This window comes from Sciurus vulgaris (assembly GCF_902686455.1).
Source record: "Sciurus vulgaris genome assembly, chromosome: 6".
Lineage (NCBI taxonomy): Eukaryota > Metazoa > Chordata > Mammalia > Rodentia > Sciuridae > Sciurus > Sciurus vulgaris.
The window spans coordinates 93460560-93479010 of record NC_136466.1 but is presented as its reverse complement, the minus strand read 5'-3'; the positions used below and the strand labels follow the sequence as shown (position 1 = coordinate 93479010).

Below are 18451 nucleotides of genomic sequence, written 5' to 3'. Positions count from 1 at the left end.
TTGTCACAGGTACCACATACCATAATACTCCTTTACTTATGATTAACTGCCTGCTTCATTTCCTCTATTATGTACATAAAAGTAGGAGGATCTACTCTCAATTTCACTTCTCTTCATTCCTCTGTTAAAACTTTGCCATTTACTGATTTTTTTTTTTTGATAACTGAACAATTTTAATACTCCCCCAGGAAACCCCCAATCCCTGTCATCACGGAGTCATTTTCAGGTAAGGAGTAATTTTCACCAGTCTCTTCATATTCTACAACAGAGATCTGCTTTGGATGTCAAATAAGGCTCAACTCAACATACATAATAGTTCATGTACAATTGTGTTTATTTATACTCTAAGTTACTTTACCTGTTCATTCTTAACAGTTTTGAACATTTTACTTAAATCACTTTTTCCCAGTAATGTTTAATCATGAGAGTCATCAACTCCAGTCAGACCCATTTGATCACAATATTCAAGATGGGACTTAGAAATGCGTATTTTAATGAACAGCCGGGGCGATTTTTAGGATCAAGAAAGTCTAGTGTCCTATGATTTAGTCCATTTTTATCCACTTTTTTTTTTTTCCGTAAGGCTACATATACCTTGTTGACTCTTCAAAAGGCATCAGCAATGAGTTTCATCTGATTAGTTACATTATTGAACATACACAATTTTGTGCTGATTTACACGTATTGTCTTGTTTACCTTGCTGCTAAGTTCCTTCCATCTGGTTTTTGGTTTTATGGTTGGGGTATATGTGATCATATGTGTGTGATGCATTACATAGATTATAATATCTATTTTGAGAGAAGACTCTCTTTCCCTTTCTGGCTTTGACAAAGCAAGTTGCATCATTGCAAGTTGCCATATGGAGAGGGTCGTGCGTCAAAGCAGAGAAGGTGGCCCTCCACCAACAACCAATAAGAAACTGGGATCCTCGGCCTGCAAAGAAATGAACGTGCCAACAGTCATATGCACTTGGAAGCAAATCCTTCCCTGGGTGAGTGTCAGATGAAATTGCAGCTCCAGCCAACACCATGATTAAAACTTTGTGTGACCTTGAAGCAAAGAACCCAGGAAAACTGTGCCCAGACTCCTAACTCACAGAAATGGTAAGGCAATATATGTGGTGTATTAATTGCTGACTTTTTGGTACTATTATGACCTAGCAATCGAGAACTTATGTATAATATTTTTACTTTCGAGTCATTGTTATTTTAAGCCCTATTGCCTTTTGAAATTTGGAATTTTGACTTAATTACATAAATACCAAGTGCTACTATCTTAATTATTTTACCATCATTCTGCTTTTATGTTACACTCTAATTTGGACCATACAAAGTAGGTACTTTTTCTATTTATATTATAAAAATTACAGAACCTACTCTTCCTCCTAAAGCAGCAACCTCATTATTCACATGCTAGAAGAAGAGTACAAATGAGTTTGTTTTCAGAGGTCTGAGTTAAAAAGAAATAAAACCGACTTTATGTTTATCAAATCAAGGATAATAGGCCATTTGTGTTAAAAAATGACATTGCAAATCTAAACAGTTGAGATATGTTACTTATAGAGTGCTTTTCTTATAATTCTTTCAAATTCATTAACAGATTCTCTTTGCACCGAATTTATTATGACCAATAGATATACATTTGTAAAAGCCCTAGTTGCAGAGAGACCTTCAGGCATAAAGCAAAACCACTGACACAACTAGAGAAAAGCATCGCCATTGTCTGTGTGCTACCTTAATCACAGAGATGAGGAGGGTATAGGAGAGGGGAAAGAGAACACATAAAATGCATGCACCGCAGCAAACTCATGATCACAATGGACAGGTTCCTCCGTTTGCTAAAAATAGCGATCCCATTGTGTAGTAATTATCTCCCTAAAGGTCTGGAACAAGATGAGAATCTTGCTCAAAAATAGGTCACTATTAACTGGAAAATATGATTCTAGTCTTAAAAGTAAGACTAGAAAATTAGTGGTGGGCATTAATTTCTTATTTATGAAAGCACTTTGGGAGCAGGGTCCGTTGAGTCTTATTTCCTTTTTATGGAAACAGACACCATTATTCAATTTTGTCCTCTCTTTTTATTAATAGATGTAAAACATCCCCGGGGAGTTCCAAAGCTTCAGCAGAAACCAGGAGTAATGTAATAGTTCTACACCTAGGTGGCTCTCGCTCAGCCTAGGCGTCTTCCCATCCAGAGGAAGCCCAAGAAAGACTGCTAGGTTGTCTCTGCCTTCTGAGGGACCAAGGACAATCCTATCTGAGCAGTGGCCCCTGAAACAAGGACTTACCACATTATCTCACTTTTTTTTCTTTGAGAATTTCCTTATATTGAGAATGCCTGCCCCAGCTACCTCCTTTAAGATGCACATTTCTTTAGGATAATAAAGTCCTAAATGGAATTTCTTAATGGGAATAAAATGAAGTTGTGGATCAGCTGAAGGTGGTGACTTATAGGATGAACAAAAGAAAACTAAAATCATTAAAAGAATAAGTGTCATAAAAGAACTCTCCCTGCCTTCACTCTAGAATAATTAAATAGGTAATAGTAGGTACTTTTCATATTTAAACTAAAGATCTTCTGGGGTTAATCCTTTGAAAATAATGCATCTTTTTTTTCAGAGCTGCTCATAGATAACAAGCCTCATGTTGATGTTAACATCTGTTGAAGTCATAATATGTTATGAATGACTGAAATATGTGAGTAAAAATTCATATATCATATAAGAATTAAAGTATTTTAAATAAAATAAAATTATTCCAACTTAGTTACATTATTAGTTGAAAGGTTCCAAGATATTCCACCAGATAAACTATCTGATCTTATCTACAACATATCGTGTCCTCCCAAATGATGAATTAGGACATGATAAATAGCCAGCAACGAAGAACACTGATCACAAAGAGATGTTTTGCTGAACTCACCAAAGTTCATTCAAGAAGATAAGAAGCAAAATTTTAGGGAAATCAGTCACCCTTCTCCCTTTGAGGACCAAAGGAATAAAAACAAATAAATGGATGAGAGTAGCAGGAAGGGAGAAGAGGAGAAATTGAAAAAGGACAAAAGACTAGAATGAAAATAATAAGAACCCAAATGTTATAAGGCATTCCAAGTTGTAAGGTTTTATTGGTGAGTTATTGTGTCGATTGCTTTAAATGGCATATTGCTAAAATTTCAAAGAAGTAGTAGCTGGCTTGAGATTCTAACCAAAGATATTATAATCTTGCTGGAGAGTAATGAGGCTGTAACTAACTTTTTGGTTAAAATATATTAACAGAACTGCAATTATGCCTCAACCAGAAAAAAGTAGACTTTGATGAGATGTTATTATGTAATGCATGCTTCTTCCTGAGCAGCAATTCCAGGCTCTAGAATTTTGACTGGAGTTGTTGTCTGAGTCCACCAGGTACACAATAATGAAATGTGAAAGGTTATTTATCTTGAGATTGGATTTTTAAATATTTTTTTAATACAGTAGCTAAGAATGACCAATAAAATACAATGAAATGAACACTACATATTTAGCTTTAGGGTTTATGTAGTATAGCTATGTGCATTTAAAAAAAAAAACACTTTTTTTAAACATAGGATTGCTTTAGTATTAATTAAGTAAAAATCTTAGCCCACATACCATTTATGACTACATCTCCATGGTGGTTTTTCCCAGAGATACTTCTCATTTCATAATCCTGTTCCATTTTATTCACTGATGGTTTTTAACATGTACACATAGAGAACCTGAGTGGTTGGTTCCACATCCCAAATTGTTCCACACAGCCCTGTGTTGGAATGTTGCTACCTTCTGATTAGGGACAAATCAAGCTAGCAAACAAGCCAATGTTTAGAGTGCAGAGTAAAATGAGAAATGTATATTAGAGGGAGAAAGATGAGAGTCAGCAGCAAATGTGGAAACCAAAAAAGTGTCAAATGTTAAGAGGAAGGTGTTCACCAGCAAAGTTACAAATGCATCACTGAGCTGTAAGTGGCATAAACCATATGTATAAGTTCTAAGTAAAAGGAAACTAGAAGAAATGAAAGTCGTAGATGGGGATGGGAGCACTGTGACCCTGGCCACATGATATAAAACACGATATAGTTCAGTGGCTTATGACCCTGGATACACACGTCAATCATTGGAATCACCCCAGACCCCTCATGTCAGAATCTCTGGGTTTGGAACACAATCAGTAATATTTTTAAAAGCAGCACAGACCATTTCAATGTGCAGCCATTACTGAGAACCTTAATTGAAGGTAAGTTCAATATGTATTAATTTTTTTTATTGGGAATTAAAAAAGCATTGATGAAAATCTTAAGTCTTTGGGGGATTTTTTTGAAGTTAATACCTTAAAGTCTTTAGCATCTGGGATTTTATGGCTTTTCTGCTACTGCTCTTAATCTGCTACTTGAAACTTGAAGATGTTTACACTCTCCAATGTACTCTACCCATTGCAGGGTTGTTGCCTGTTATCTAGGTGCAGGTTTCTTCTCTCTCTCTCTCTCTCTCTCTCTCTCTCTCTCTCTCTCTCTCTCTCTCTCTCTCTCCCTTCCTCCCTCCTTCCTTCTCTTTTCCTCCCTCCACACTTTTCTGAATCAGCAGTAAGAATAATATATAGAGATATATCTCAGACAGAACTTCAATCATAACTGCAATGTTATTTTCTGCATTGACAGCAGCCAATCAGTAATAAGCTATTGAGTCATTTCAACAACTATAGGTGGGTGTTCAACAAAGAAGTTACAAGTGAATCAGTGAAACTAAGTGGCATAAACTGTATGCATAAGTTCTCAATAAAAGGAAACTAGAAGAACGGTCAGAAGGAAAGCATTTAGAAAGAACCATGAACTATGCCCACAGAAAAGAGAAATGACTGTCTCTCAAATTAACAAGTGAATTACTACTCCAATAGAGAACAAGTGGAATGTAGCTTTTGAATCCCTCTTTAAAAGCTCCCTGTTCCTGCTGATGGGCAGAATCACAGCCTTTGGGACAGGAGTTCCCTGTGTTTCTCCTTTGTTAGCAAAGCAATCAACCTTCTTTTTCCTTTTTCTCAAAAAAATATTATTTTAACAAAGCAAGAGATAATACCAATGAATTGTAAATAGGACACCCTTTGGTCTCAGTTCCCCATACACTTGGGCCATAAGGCATTACGCTTTTTAGTGTTTGCCTTTAGTATTTGGATAGTCTCCAATCTGTGTATATTGCTCTTAAATTAAATCATAGTGTCAAACTACTTCATAATCCTGTGTACTATAGGATAACCCAGTGTTACATATTCTTCTTTGTGTCGTAAGTGGTACGTAGTGGTAAGTAGCGGGTTACTTGTATTTAGTGCCTTTCATTTGTCCACCCACGCCCCTCCTCTCGTTTTGACTGTTGTTTAAACCTCACTTGTTAGGCTACCCATTGGACATAAACCTAATCATTAATGATTTCTCTCCTAACTTTTCAAGGTCATCTTGAATTATAAGTAGATCTTCCAAGGTTCTTGTTATCTCTCCCAACTTAGTGTCCTCCATGAAACTTTATGAGCATATTCCATATTTTATCATCCAAGTCACTTATAAAATGTTAAATATTACCACCCTCGACAGACCCCTGTAGAACATCATTTGATGTGTCCTTTTAGGTTGCCTCTGAAACATTAATAACTTCTCATTGAATATGATCCTTGAACCAGTCTGTACCCAACTAGAGCCAGAGCTGTATTTGCCTAAATTGATAGTGCTATTTTAAATCTCTATGCTACAACCCTGAGAAAGAAATTTTGTACTTTTCTAACCTCATCACAGAGATAGAATACATTTTAATTTTATCAGCTTAAAGCTGACCAGTCAACATATGCCAAACAATAACCCAGGGTAATTTAACACTGTTCATAAATGTGATATTTTCAAAAAGCCATAAAAAAGAACTCCCCATTAATAACTCTGACTATAAAGGTTGATCACAGACTTCTATTCTCACCTCTTTGAACTTACTGACAACTCAAGTCAATGCCCTCCTTTTATCCCCTTTCTTGCAGCCGCTAGAAGGGTAGAAAACACTGTTGTTGGAAAGGACTGTTGTCCAGGCTCCAAGAAGTCCAGACAAGGTCTCCGGAGACTCTCTCTTTTTCCTCCAGATCCTTTTTCTGACATTAATGATGAAGCAGCTTTGTCTGTGTCTCTGCCTTGGTTAGCAATGCCTTAGTGACAGGGCAGCTCCAGATGCATTAGATCAGCAGCTGATGCCATCATGCGAATGTCTAACACTTACTTTAGGTAGGTGACACTTCTTAATATTCAGGCCTGTCTTCACAATGTCGACTTGTCCCACCAAATACGGTTTTCTTTTTGTCATTATTACTCGGATTGTTAATATTTTTGCTTGTGATTTCTCTAAAGGGCATATTTTTAAAAAATAATTATTTATAACCTTTAATGCCAGGAGGGCAGTATAGTATGCCTAGAAGAATATGCATCACAGAGTTCTTGTTTAGAAATGGTAATTAATTTTACAGTCAACGGTAGTGTGACACACTGTCTCTGACTAGACGTCCACCGTGGCTTCTTGCCAGTCCTTTGGAAGAATATTAATTGACGTCCAAAACTAAGCAGTCTCTTTGCTGTGTTTCTGAATGAAACAACATGGTTCAAATTAAACAAATGCATTCTAAACTCACATATTCGGCGTCAGGTTCTACATTTTGATATCACCAAAATACACTTGGTTTTTCTCTTCAGTTTTCCTTTTCTTCTGTTTCCCTTTTGTTTTATCTTCTGTACTTTTCTAGAACTGCTATTATTCGCCTTCCCCTTAATTTTGTCTTGCTGCTTTTCTTATAACTTCTTGCAATATCCACTTGTGGGGAATCTTCTGCAGCAAATACTCTGTGTTTCCTGTGGTCCTGAACAATTAACTCCTATGTTAACTGCTCTTTCTCTTTGCAAGGTTTCTCTAGTGACAGTATTCAACAATTTCAGTAGGAATCATTGCTGATGTGATGTGCTCATTAACTTGCCAAGGATGCCAGATGAAATAGAATGGCCAGCATGTTTTGTAAGAAAAGATACACTTCAAAGTGACCTTGACGTGTTGGAGAATCAGGCACATAAATAGGATTTAGTTTCACAGGAAAAACTAACTGAGGGAAGAAAAACACAGTACAAATGGAGGATGGCAAGTGGTGGTTAGCTTCTGATGTGAGGGGAGAATGGGGGTGCACTTCTATACAGCCAATGATCAGACTGGGAATTAGTTTTGAAGAATCCAAAATGTAGAAATTCTAGCAGCACAAGGTATGGAGAAAAAAATCCTAATTTATTAAGTCTTGGTTAGGTTTTTCCAAAAATAATATTTAGAAATTCACAGTTTATATGATAAGATCACTGGGGAAAATCAAAAAGAAAAAAATAGCATTTAAAATGAAAAGTTTGTTGGCACAAGTTTGTAACTCAGTGCATTCCCACAAAAATCAGGTGGTAAAGTTCTTCATATATTCATTTCCATTTTAAAGCAAGCACAGGCGTCATCTGTAATCTGCATAGCTCCATTTGGAGGGAAGTGTTATGAATTACAGTATTATTATACTACCTGAACACACTATTCACATGAGAAATAAAATTTCTTATGACAGCGAATACCTTTCTTCCTCCTCCCACCCCCATATGTGGCAAGCAGAAGACTTTCTTCCTTCAAAATCTTACAGACACTCTCTGTATTAAAAAGAGAAAACTTGATAGGGGTCTAGAACCCTGTCTAGAGAGCTCCCCCTCCCTCATGAGAATAAAATCCACCCACACGCAGGTCAGGAAGAAAGGTGGGCTCCCCAAGGTCAGAACTAGCTAATGCCAAAGATGCTATTTGAACCCAGGTTTCTGGCCCACTGGTTTAGGTCTCTACCCACTGTACTACACTGCCTCCAGGAAACATCCTATTTTGAGTCATGCTTGTTTATCACAGATTTGGTTTACTCCCCTTTTTTACAGTCTTTTAAATTTCTTTTCTCATGTTCTCTCACTTATTTCCCAAAAGCCATTTGTTATGTAACAGATGCATATGTGTTCCTGTTTATAAATATTCTACAGTAAGTGAATAAAATATGGGGAAATGAAGGGGAAAAGGCGGCAGGGATGTTCAAGCCCTCTGAGTGGAAATGTTGGGAATCTGCCTGTGTCTCAGGGGCAAAGTTCACAAAATGAGGACACAAATGGGACACAGAACCTTGTCTTGGATGGTTGGATCCCATCCCATCTTTTTTCCCCTCCATTTTCACTCTATTCAAAATTAGGATATTTGGTATTATGGAGGATCACCTGGGAAAAACCAGTAAGGCAACAGACAGAATCCTGTAATGATATTATAGTAAGCAAGAAGCTTAAAATCAAATTCATTACCAAGGAATTGAATCCAGGGAACATGGCTTCATTAAAAAGTATGACTTTATAAATAACTACACATAAACAGACTGCTTTGCCTTAGAGACTAATACATTTCAAAATTATTATCTACTTAAAATATTTTACCTAAAAGAATTCACAATTAGCTTTCAATATTTAAACAGTACATTAGAATGGAATATTTATAAATATTAGAACTAAAATCCACTTCATTACAGTATGAATATATACTAACACACCACATACTGGCTTTTAAATTTAATGTTAATATGGTTCACTTTATCTGTTTGTTTGTTTTTGTTTTTACTGACTTTAGGGTTTAGATAATAAGTAATATAAATATATGAAATGTCAAATTTAGAAGGCAGTGTTTAAACATTTTTCTTTTGGAGAGTATTATTAAACTTAACTTTTATTAACTCTGAGAATCAAAGAGAAATATAGTGATGGTAGTGAACCTTTGAAAATCTTTTATTTTATCACTTTTAATGCATGTTTAATATTTAACATTCATCTTATTACAGGCAGAAATTGTGAAATGCTTGTGCTGTTTCTAAACAGTTTTAAAGTTCAATGCACAGTCACAATTCAGAGGGGAGATTTCACACATTTATGGAAAATAAGCCATTTTTGCAGTAAAGTTGCAAAGTGTGAAAGAATTCTTGTTTTATCTGCCTTACTTATCATGTTTATGAGTTATTTTGCCTGGAAGTAAATTGACAAGTTGTCAATGAACAATAGACAGTGCCCCAGCTAGGCTTTTCACAGGTTCAGATGCCTTTGGGCAAAAGGGCTAAATCTGTAGTTGCAATCTAGCATATGGAGCACTGAAAAAAGTGGCAACAGGGTGAGAGACATTCCCTGCAAAATGCATGCGGGTTTTGCTCTCTAACCAATCTGCTTGGACCACAGTACATTATGAATGCATGTCCCATCGCCTTGCTATCCAGGAATAGGATTGCTTGCCCCCATCTAATAGCTCACTTCTGTTTTATCCCAGGATACTTTGGTCGATGTTGTCATTTTTAATTATTTTATTCCTCTAAACAATTATCACTTGGTATTCATATTTAGTAATAAATATCCACTTCCTCATAATAGGTGATCTGTTGGAAGCTTCCCACAGAATCCCCTAGAAAGGAAAACAATCTCAGAGTCTCTTTCTCAGTGGTCAAGATATACCTGGACTTCCACCTTTCACCACTACATATTAGAATTACCTTGCGATAACATTTCAGATACTTTTCTTCCATCTCACTTTTTTTCCAGAATGCTATATGAACCTATTTAATGATAATTTGTATAGTGGAATAAATTACTGGAGAGCTAAGTGGTCCTTCAGTAGATGGCACTCTTTATTCTGAATCAGCTCTATGTTGTTCTGCCACATCCTTCAAAGGCCAGTTGTTCTTTGAGCCTCCTCCCCTTCAGCTTTTCCACTATCTAAAACAGTTAGGGGTACAATTTGGGGTAAAAGCTAGTGCTAGGATTTCTAACCCAAGAAACGAGGAAGATCAAAAAATATAACCTCAGTAATAAGAATTCACTGGGAAAACAGCTAAACTTTGAAAACAAGGAAGATCACGACCAGGGTCAGTGGTGTACAGTGGTTGTAGTGACAGAGCCCAGAGTTGTTTTATTATAAGAGGCAAACTCAAGCTGGGCATTGGCAAACACCTCTAATCCCAGCAGCTCAGGAGGCTGAGCCAAGAGAATCGCAAGTTCAAAGCCAGCCTCAGCAACTTAGCAAGGCCCTAAACAACTTGGTGAGCCCTGTCTCAAAATAAAAAAAAACTAAAAATAAAAAATAAAAATAAAATAAAATAAAAAAGAGCTGAGATATGGCTCAGTGGTTAAGCACCCCTGAGTTCAATTCCTGGTGTGGGAAAAAAAAAAAAGCAGGTTCAGAGAAAGTGCATGCCAGATGTCAGGGAGAAGCAGTGTGGTGAGTGACTGGGAATTTACTTTGAAACTTAAAGCAGAAACTTCTGGGCTTCAAGAGCCATCCAGTTCATGGGGTATATTTCTACTCTCTAGTGACTTCTGGTCTGCTACCACCCATTTTTTGTCCTTTATTTAAACTCCTTTAAGATTTGAGTACCTAGTTAGTTCTCTTTTCTAATCTCCAACCATCAGCTGGTGTTACTACCACACCAAGTAAATGATCCATGACATCCTCTACTCCAGGTACTTGTCTCTGTTCCATGATAGACTAGTATCTTGGCTACTTCCTGGGCTGTTCTGAAATAACTCACTCAGAGCATGAGGTCTCTTATTCTCTCTAGTGTATAATCATTTACCTCTTCTGCTGTTATATTGCCCCCAAACCCACTCTTCAATTTTAGTAAGGTTTTTCAACACTTCAACCCCTATCTAATTTAGTCCCCAAATCCATTTACCTGGCTGAGTCATCTTGTTAAAAATTTTAATAACAATGTTACCAAAAGCTCCAATTCACTACCTCCCTCCTCAACATACAATGGAGTTTTGCCTTGATAAATCTATCATAAATTGAAAGTATCATAATGTGAAAATGTGTTTAATGCACCTAAACTTCCAAATATCATAGTTTAGTGACTACAGGACAACGAAGAGTTTCATTTGCTTACCCTGGTGATTCTGAGACTGGCTGGGAGTTGTGGCTCACTGCTGCTGCCCAACATCTCCAGAGCATTTCATGCTGCATATCACTAAAAAGAGATCAAAACTGAAAACTCAAAGTAGAGTTTCTGCAGAATGCGTATTTCATTCACACCATCAGAAAACTGAAAAATTATAAGTTCAACCATCATAAGTAGCGGAAAAGAGCATTCCCAGACCCAAAGAGACATGAATTTACATATTGGTTCTGGCAACCTTGAAAAACCTACTGCACTTAACTTTGTTCAACTGTAAATCAGACCCAACATCTAACAAATACTCTATTCAATGAGAAACTACCACCCATTTAATGAAATGATGCAGAAAAAAAAATTTTTAGATCAATTTCTCACTGTCTCCCTCTTGAACTCTCTGCTATATTCCTCCTGCAAATCCTTGATCAGGGATGACTCCTTCCATCCACTTTGATCTGCTCCTGGTCCTGAGCTGCTTAAGGCACATGAGAAAAATCTCATGACTCTGCTACTAATCTTGCGAATTTAGAAACTCCTAATTCTTCAACACTACCCAACAATCATTGCCTCTTTTTCTGACTCCCTCACACCCGCTGATCCAACCCTTCCTCATTCTCTTCAAGCCTTCTCTGTCCTACTCTTCCTAAGAAGATAGTTATACCTCTTCTTCTTCATAGAAAATGGAGTCTCTCAAGCATTAAGTACCTCAGTGCCAATCCCTTTCCCTCTAGCTATGTGTCTATCACCATTCTCCTCCCCCACTTGTTTAGGCAGGATGCCTTACTCCTTCTCATGGCTAATTCCTTAACCTATGTTCTTTATATCAATCTCTATCTATTCAGAGTTGCATCTATAACTTAAATTTTACTTGGCCTTTGATTTCAACCTCTACCCTTTGTCAGTTTTTACAATAGTTTATAGAAATGAAATGATTTATATTTTATTTCTTCCCCTTATCTTCCCTCTGGAAGTTGGTGCTAATAAATGGGGAAATAGTCCAGAGGGAGGAAGATGCCAAGCAAGGGAGAGAGAATTAGTCAGGAAAAACCTATAAAATGAAATATGTAAGCTAGATAAGCAAAAGTTGAGTGTTAATCTCTTTGAAAACAGATGTAGTCTAGGATGATGTTAAAATTAATTAAGACATAGAAAGCAAGTAGGATTATAAAAATGAGCTCTTCATTGTTTGAATTCTATTTCCCAAATACATAGTTTTATCCATAGTTTTGGATAGGTTACCAAAGTAATACAAAGTTTATTAAATTTACTTAATCTTTATGTCTAAAATATAAAAAATAATAACAATTTTATCTGGACCCTAAAAATGCATTTCAAGTCACATTTGAAACCCCAGAAGTGCACATTTTAGGAATAGCTCCTTTAGGGAGCTGCACAGGACCTCCGTTATGTATATTTAAGCAGAAATAACTTTCCAGGCCTGTAAATGAACAAAAGATGTTTGCTTTGATGTCTTACAGTTATGTTTGCATCTTACTGGAGTAATTTCCTTTTACATTTATCTTATTTTTTTCTTCCTTTATTTTTTTTTCCTTTTCTTCCTTTATCCAAATTCCATTCCTGCTTTATCTTCCTTCACTTTTCTCCACCTCTTTTTATTTTGACCCCACCTTCCTATTTGCTTCCAAAGACACCAAGAAAGAGTTAAGTGAAATCATATAACTAACTGACTCTTTCATTTTTCAAATGTAGAAACTGAGACCCAAAAGATTAACAGATTTGCCCAACATCTCATAGTCATTGAAAACAGAACCCAAAAGCAAAATTGTAAGTGTCTTGAAACTACTCCTGGATTCTTTCCAGGATAATCACAACCTCTACCAGAAATCTCCATCTTGTGTCTCAGACACACTTTGTGTGTTCCATGATCTCCTGCTTTTGCCCACTATTTCTTGTAGTGAAAGGATGCCATTCTTCAAACCACATGCCTTTACTATGATCATGTCTGCATATCACTTACTCTTTTTTAAATATTTTTTTTAGTTGTTGAAGAATTTCCAATTTATTCATTTACTTATATGTGGTACTGAGAATTGAACCCAGTGCCTCACACATGCTAGGCAAGCACTCCACCACTGAGCCACAACCCCAGCCCTCACTTACTCTTAATTAGCATCTCACCCCACTGTTGTACACAGATTGGAACACCTCTTTCTATCTCCCTAGTTAGTATTGCTCCCTGTGCCCAGGACACTTCTCCCTGTTCTTATTCTCCATAGCACGTGTCACCTTGTTATACATCACACAAGTTATATATTGATTATGTATATAGTTTATTGTTGGTCTCTCTCCATAAGAATATGAGCTTCATAATGGTAAGGATCTGTTTCATATTCATTCATCAATATATTACTGTCCAAGCACCTAGTATAGTGCATGATACATTGTAAGTGCTCAGGGTTTGTTGTATGAATGAACTGAATGACTGAGTCAAAATAACTGGCACAAATAATGCTTCTTCTTCAGGATTCTTAGAGACCCAAGGGTGTGATCACAACCAAAACAAATTTAATATGCAAAATATTTAAATTGTTGAACTTGTCTTCTCTGCATCTGTGTGTGTGAAAGAAGGAGAGAAAAAAAGAAAGGAGGGGGAGATAAAAAGAGAGGAAGAGAGATAGAAAGATGAGAGATGGAGTGAAAGGAGAACAATAAGTAAAAAGAGATATTAATAAATCATTTATATTGAAAATAGGACAAGTATAAATGATGCATTTTTAATTTTTAAATCATGAATGATACACTTTTAGGTGTAACAATTTTTAGTCCTGCTTATCAGTGTTTCTGAGACCAGTTAGAAATTCCTCTCCAGAAAAAAACTGAGTTTTTATAGGTGGAAATAAAAATGATCATACTAGTTTTATTTTTATTTCTGGTTTTAAAAAATTGTTGGAAAATAGTCTGGAACTGAAGTATAAATGAGTTTCCCATTTCTCATCCCCCATGTCACAGGGATAGCAGCTAGGCATGGGCTGGTCTCCTTTGTTGAGAGGGGGCTGCTCTTCTGGACTCTGATGCATGGAGAAGCTTGTCGCCTACCCGAAGCAATGCTGAGAGGGAACCAAGAGCCAAGCCTTGCAGGTGCACAAGCTCAGTGTTCTTTTCCTTCCATTCTGTGGGAGAGAGCGACTGGAAGCTTTTGCCAAATACTTCCAAGAGGGCAAAAGTTCCTATTTAATGGGTCATAAATTCCTGAGGTTCCCTATGACATTTCACCGGGTCACAACTTCTAAAAAAAAAAGAATCTACAATCATAAGGTGCCAAGAACACTTCAGCAGTTGACCCTAGGCCATGTCTATGCTGACCTCTTAAAACCTCCCTTCAAAAGGAGGAAACTGGAGCTAGAAAACATCTCTTTAAGACAGTGGTACAAACTCTCGAGCCCACTCAAGGACCAGTCAGTCAGACATGCATTTGGGAAAGCTTAGCTAACACTCCCTTCCATAAATTGTAGCAAATAAACAGAGGCAAAATATAGTCATTGAATTAACTTAAGAGAAAAACACAACTATTATGAGAAGCAGGTACAGAATTGTAAATGTTAAAGAAAAGTTGAGAGATGAAGCAAGAATTGATTATAAACAATAGATTATATTCATCAAAATCCTCTTTTTTTCTTCCAGAACAACTTAAAAGTGAACAGAACTTGATCACAGCTTCTTGTTGACTTTTGTGGGAAGACATGATGTGAGTTCAAGGAATCCATCTTATGCAGTGCTCCTGGAAGTCTTGGAGATCAGATTCAACTCTAGGACCCAGCACTGCTGAGTCAATTAATTCACCATGCCAACTTCTAGACAACATTGGAAGAAATCACAGGAAATCCTATCCCCTGTAAATATTAAAGCTAAACGTAGGTCCAATATTCACAAAGTAAAGTGTTGGTGGTTTAAACAAAAATGGTGACTTAAAGTCTTTTCAGAAAAGTCAACTACTGTTGACTAATTTAGTCTTTAGTCTACTTATATGAATATGATAAATTGAATAATGACACCCAAAGATGTCTATTTACAATCACTGAAACTATAAAAATGTTTCCCTACACAACAAGGGGATTTTGGAGATATGATTAGGCTAAGTATATATCTTGAAATGGGTGCTTATCCTGGATTCTTCAGGTGGAGCTTGATGTATTTACAACTATTCTTATAAGAAAAAGATCTGAGGTCAGAGAAGAGAAAGTGACATGACTAAGGAATCAGGGTTGGGGTGATGATACCATGAGCCAAGGACTGCCAGCAGCTTCCAAAAGCTAAAAGAGACAAGGAAAGAATTCTCTCCTGGAGGCTCCAGAAGGAACAAGTCCTGTCAACATCTTGATTTTAGATTTATGAAATCTGGCTGACAGAGAAAAAATGTGTGTGGTTTTAAGCCATTATGTTTGGGGTGTATTATTATAACAGTAATAAGAAATTAATACAACAGAAAAAAATTCCACAGGAAGATTTTCCTGGGAAGAAATTATCTCAACTAAGATCCCTTTTGGACAGTGAAAAATCTGATATGAATTCTGCAGTTACAAGAAGGTCTTATGTTCATGATTCATGTTTTAGGAAGAAGCAGTACAGACTGTAGAAAGAGGAATACACAAATGTGGATACATCTGGGATCTTCTGGCTTTCATGTACCAATTAGAACAAAGCATACCTGGATGTCTCTAAATCCCTTCCCAGCAAACCATCTTTGGAGAGCAGAGCTCTAATAATTTTAGCACAGCCTTCCTCACTGATAGGGCAGACAGAAACTCAAATTTAAAGATGCTTCCTTGGATCAAATCAGGAGTTCATACTTTTTCCCAAAGAGAAACATGTATTTGAATAATTTTGTGTATACTAGAGCAATGCCCATAAATTGTGCCACCTTGTTAAGCAACTGAATTTCTATAGCCATATGAATATTCTACACAACCTGTGCAAACTAAATTCTTCACTCCTAAGGAAAGGTTGAGGAAACTATGAGGAAGTGCTGAGAATTTACATTGCACTTCACAGGCCTCACTGACTTGAAGAATGAAGACTACACCTATTGCAAGTCTTCTTTTGAAAAAAAAATAATGTGGCTATATTCAATAAGTACGGTCACATTGCAGTTAAGATTGATTGTAATGTTACCTATATTAGCTAGTTGGATGTTAATATTGCAGTGGCCTAGACCCAGAGGTTGTGTATGACAATCATGTAGAGAAGAAAGCCTGCCTCATACCACAGAAATTCAACTTCTGTTCCTGGTGGTCCTTTTTATGGTAAAGTATATATGTTTGAATAGATGTAGGAAGTATCATAACTTTCCAGATTAGAGAGGTATTGAAACAATTGAGTTTATTTGATAGTTCTCTATAATTTGTATTTCCTAGGCTTGCCTGACCTTTTATCAAGAGTTCCTTGTCACTGTGTCTATATTAGAAGCAGTTCCTCTCATTTCTGTGACACATATCATGCCTTCTTACTAGCTATGGCTTTTCTTGAGGGTTACTACAAATTTTAATTTGGTTTAGTCAAGAGATACACACAAATGTTCTCTCTGATATGTGAATATTAATACACAACAAGGGCAGGGAGTAGAAGTTCAAGGGATTAGACAAAAGGGAATGCAGCGAAGGGATGGGGAATAGGAATAGAAAAGACAATGGAATGAACCTGACTTAAATTTCCTTTGTACACATATGAATATACCACAGTGAATCTCAACATTGGGTACATCCACAAGACTGGGATCCTAATTAGAATAAGATATACTCCAAGTTTGTATAAATACATTAAGATAGACTTTACTGTCATGTATAACTAAAAAGAACAAAATTTTTAAGTGTTTGATTAGTATTCATTTTACCAATCATTTATTAAGCATTCACTATGTTTTTAGGCCATCACTTTGCATATATTGTCTCATTTAGTCATTCAGTTACAAAGGAGTGCTGATCAATTACCAATTGTTTCTTGGCAACAAATACATCTACACTCCATGATGCTGGATTTGGGACTCAGGCAATTATATTTGCAGATTCATTTTCTAGGTTTTTTTTTTCTTTTTAATTTAGCTTTTAATTTTTTACAGGCTGCATTTTGATTCATTGTACACAAATGGGGTACATAATTTCATTTCTATGGTTGTACACAATGCAGATTCATACCATTCGTGTAATCATACATGTGCATAGGGTAATGATGTCTGTCTCATTCCACCATTTTTTCATACCCCCTCCCTCTCATTTTCTTCTACATATTCTAAAGTTTCCCCATTACTCTCTCATTCCCCACCCCCATCCCCATTATATATCATCCTCCACTTATCAGGGAAAATATTCAGCCTTTGGTTTTTTGGGATTGACTTATTTCACTTAGCATGATATTCTCCAATTCCATCCATTTCTTTGCAAATGCCATAATATTATTCTTCTTTATGGCTGAATAGTATTCCATTGTGTATATATACCACAGTTTCTTTATCCATTCATCTGTTAAAGGGCATCTAGGTTGGTTCCACAATCTAGCTATTGTGATCTGAGCTGGTATCAACATTGATGTGACTGTGTTACTGTAGTTTGCTAATTTTAGGTCCTTTGGGTATAAACTGAGGAGTGGGATAACTGGGTCAAAAGGTGGGTCCATTCCAAGTTTTCTTAGGATTCTCCATACTGCTTTCCAGAGTGGCTGTACCAATTTGCAATTCCATCAGCAATGTAAAAGTGTGCCCTTTTCCCCACATCCACGCCAATATCTATTATTGTTTGTGTTGATAAAAGCTATTCTAATTGGAGTAAGATGAAATCTTAGAGTTGTTTTAATTTGCATTTCTCTAATTACTACAGATGTTGAACACTTTTTCATATATTTATTAATTACCTATGTGTCTTCTTCTGTAAAGTGTCTGTCCAAGTCCTTGGCCCATTTATTGATTGGGTATTTTTGTATTTTTATTGTAAAGTTTTGTAAGTTCTTTATAAATTTTGGAGATAAGTGCTCTATCTGAAGTACATGTGGAAAAGATTTTCTCCCACTCTGTAGGCTCTCTTTCACATTCTTGATTGTATCCTTTGCTGAGAAAAAGTTTTTTAGTTTGAGTCCATCCCATTTATTGATTCTTGCTTTGATTTCTTGTGCTTTGGGAGTCTTATTAAGGAAGTCTGATCCTAAGCCAACATGATGAAGATTTGGGCCTACTTTGTCTTCTATTAGGTACAGGGTCTCTGGTCTAATTCCTATGTCTTTGATCCATTTTGAGTTGAGTTTTGTCCAGGGTGAGAGGTAGAGGTTTAATTGCATTTTACTGCATATGGATTTCCAGTTTTGCCAGCACCATTTGTTGAAAAGGCTATCTTTTCTCCATTGAATGTTTTTGGCTCCCTTATCTAGTATGAGGTGCTGTATTTATGAGGTTTTGTCTCTGTGTCTTCTATTCTGTGCCATTGGTCTGCCTATTTTGGTGCCAATA

The 18451-nt window shown here is 36.4% G+C and overlaps 1 long non-coding RNA gene across 1 annotated transcript; it reads left to right on the top strand.

Annotated features, from left to right (window-relative positions):
* Nucleotides 1-936: 936 nt before the first annotated feature.
* Nucleotides 937-15024, top strand: LOC306663943. The gene is made up of 3 exons (XR_013764596.1): nt 937-1104; nt 13972-14100; nt 14644-15024. It is a non-coding gene; the product is annotated as an uncharacterized lncRNA (long non-coding RNA).
* Nucleotides 15025-18451: the final 3427 nt, after the last annotated feature.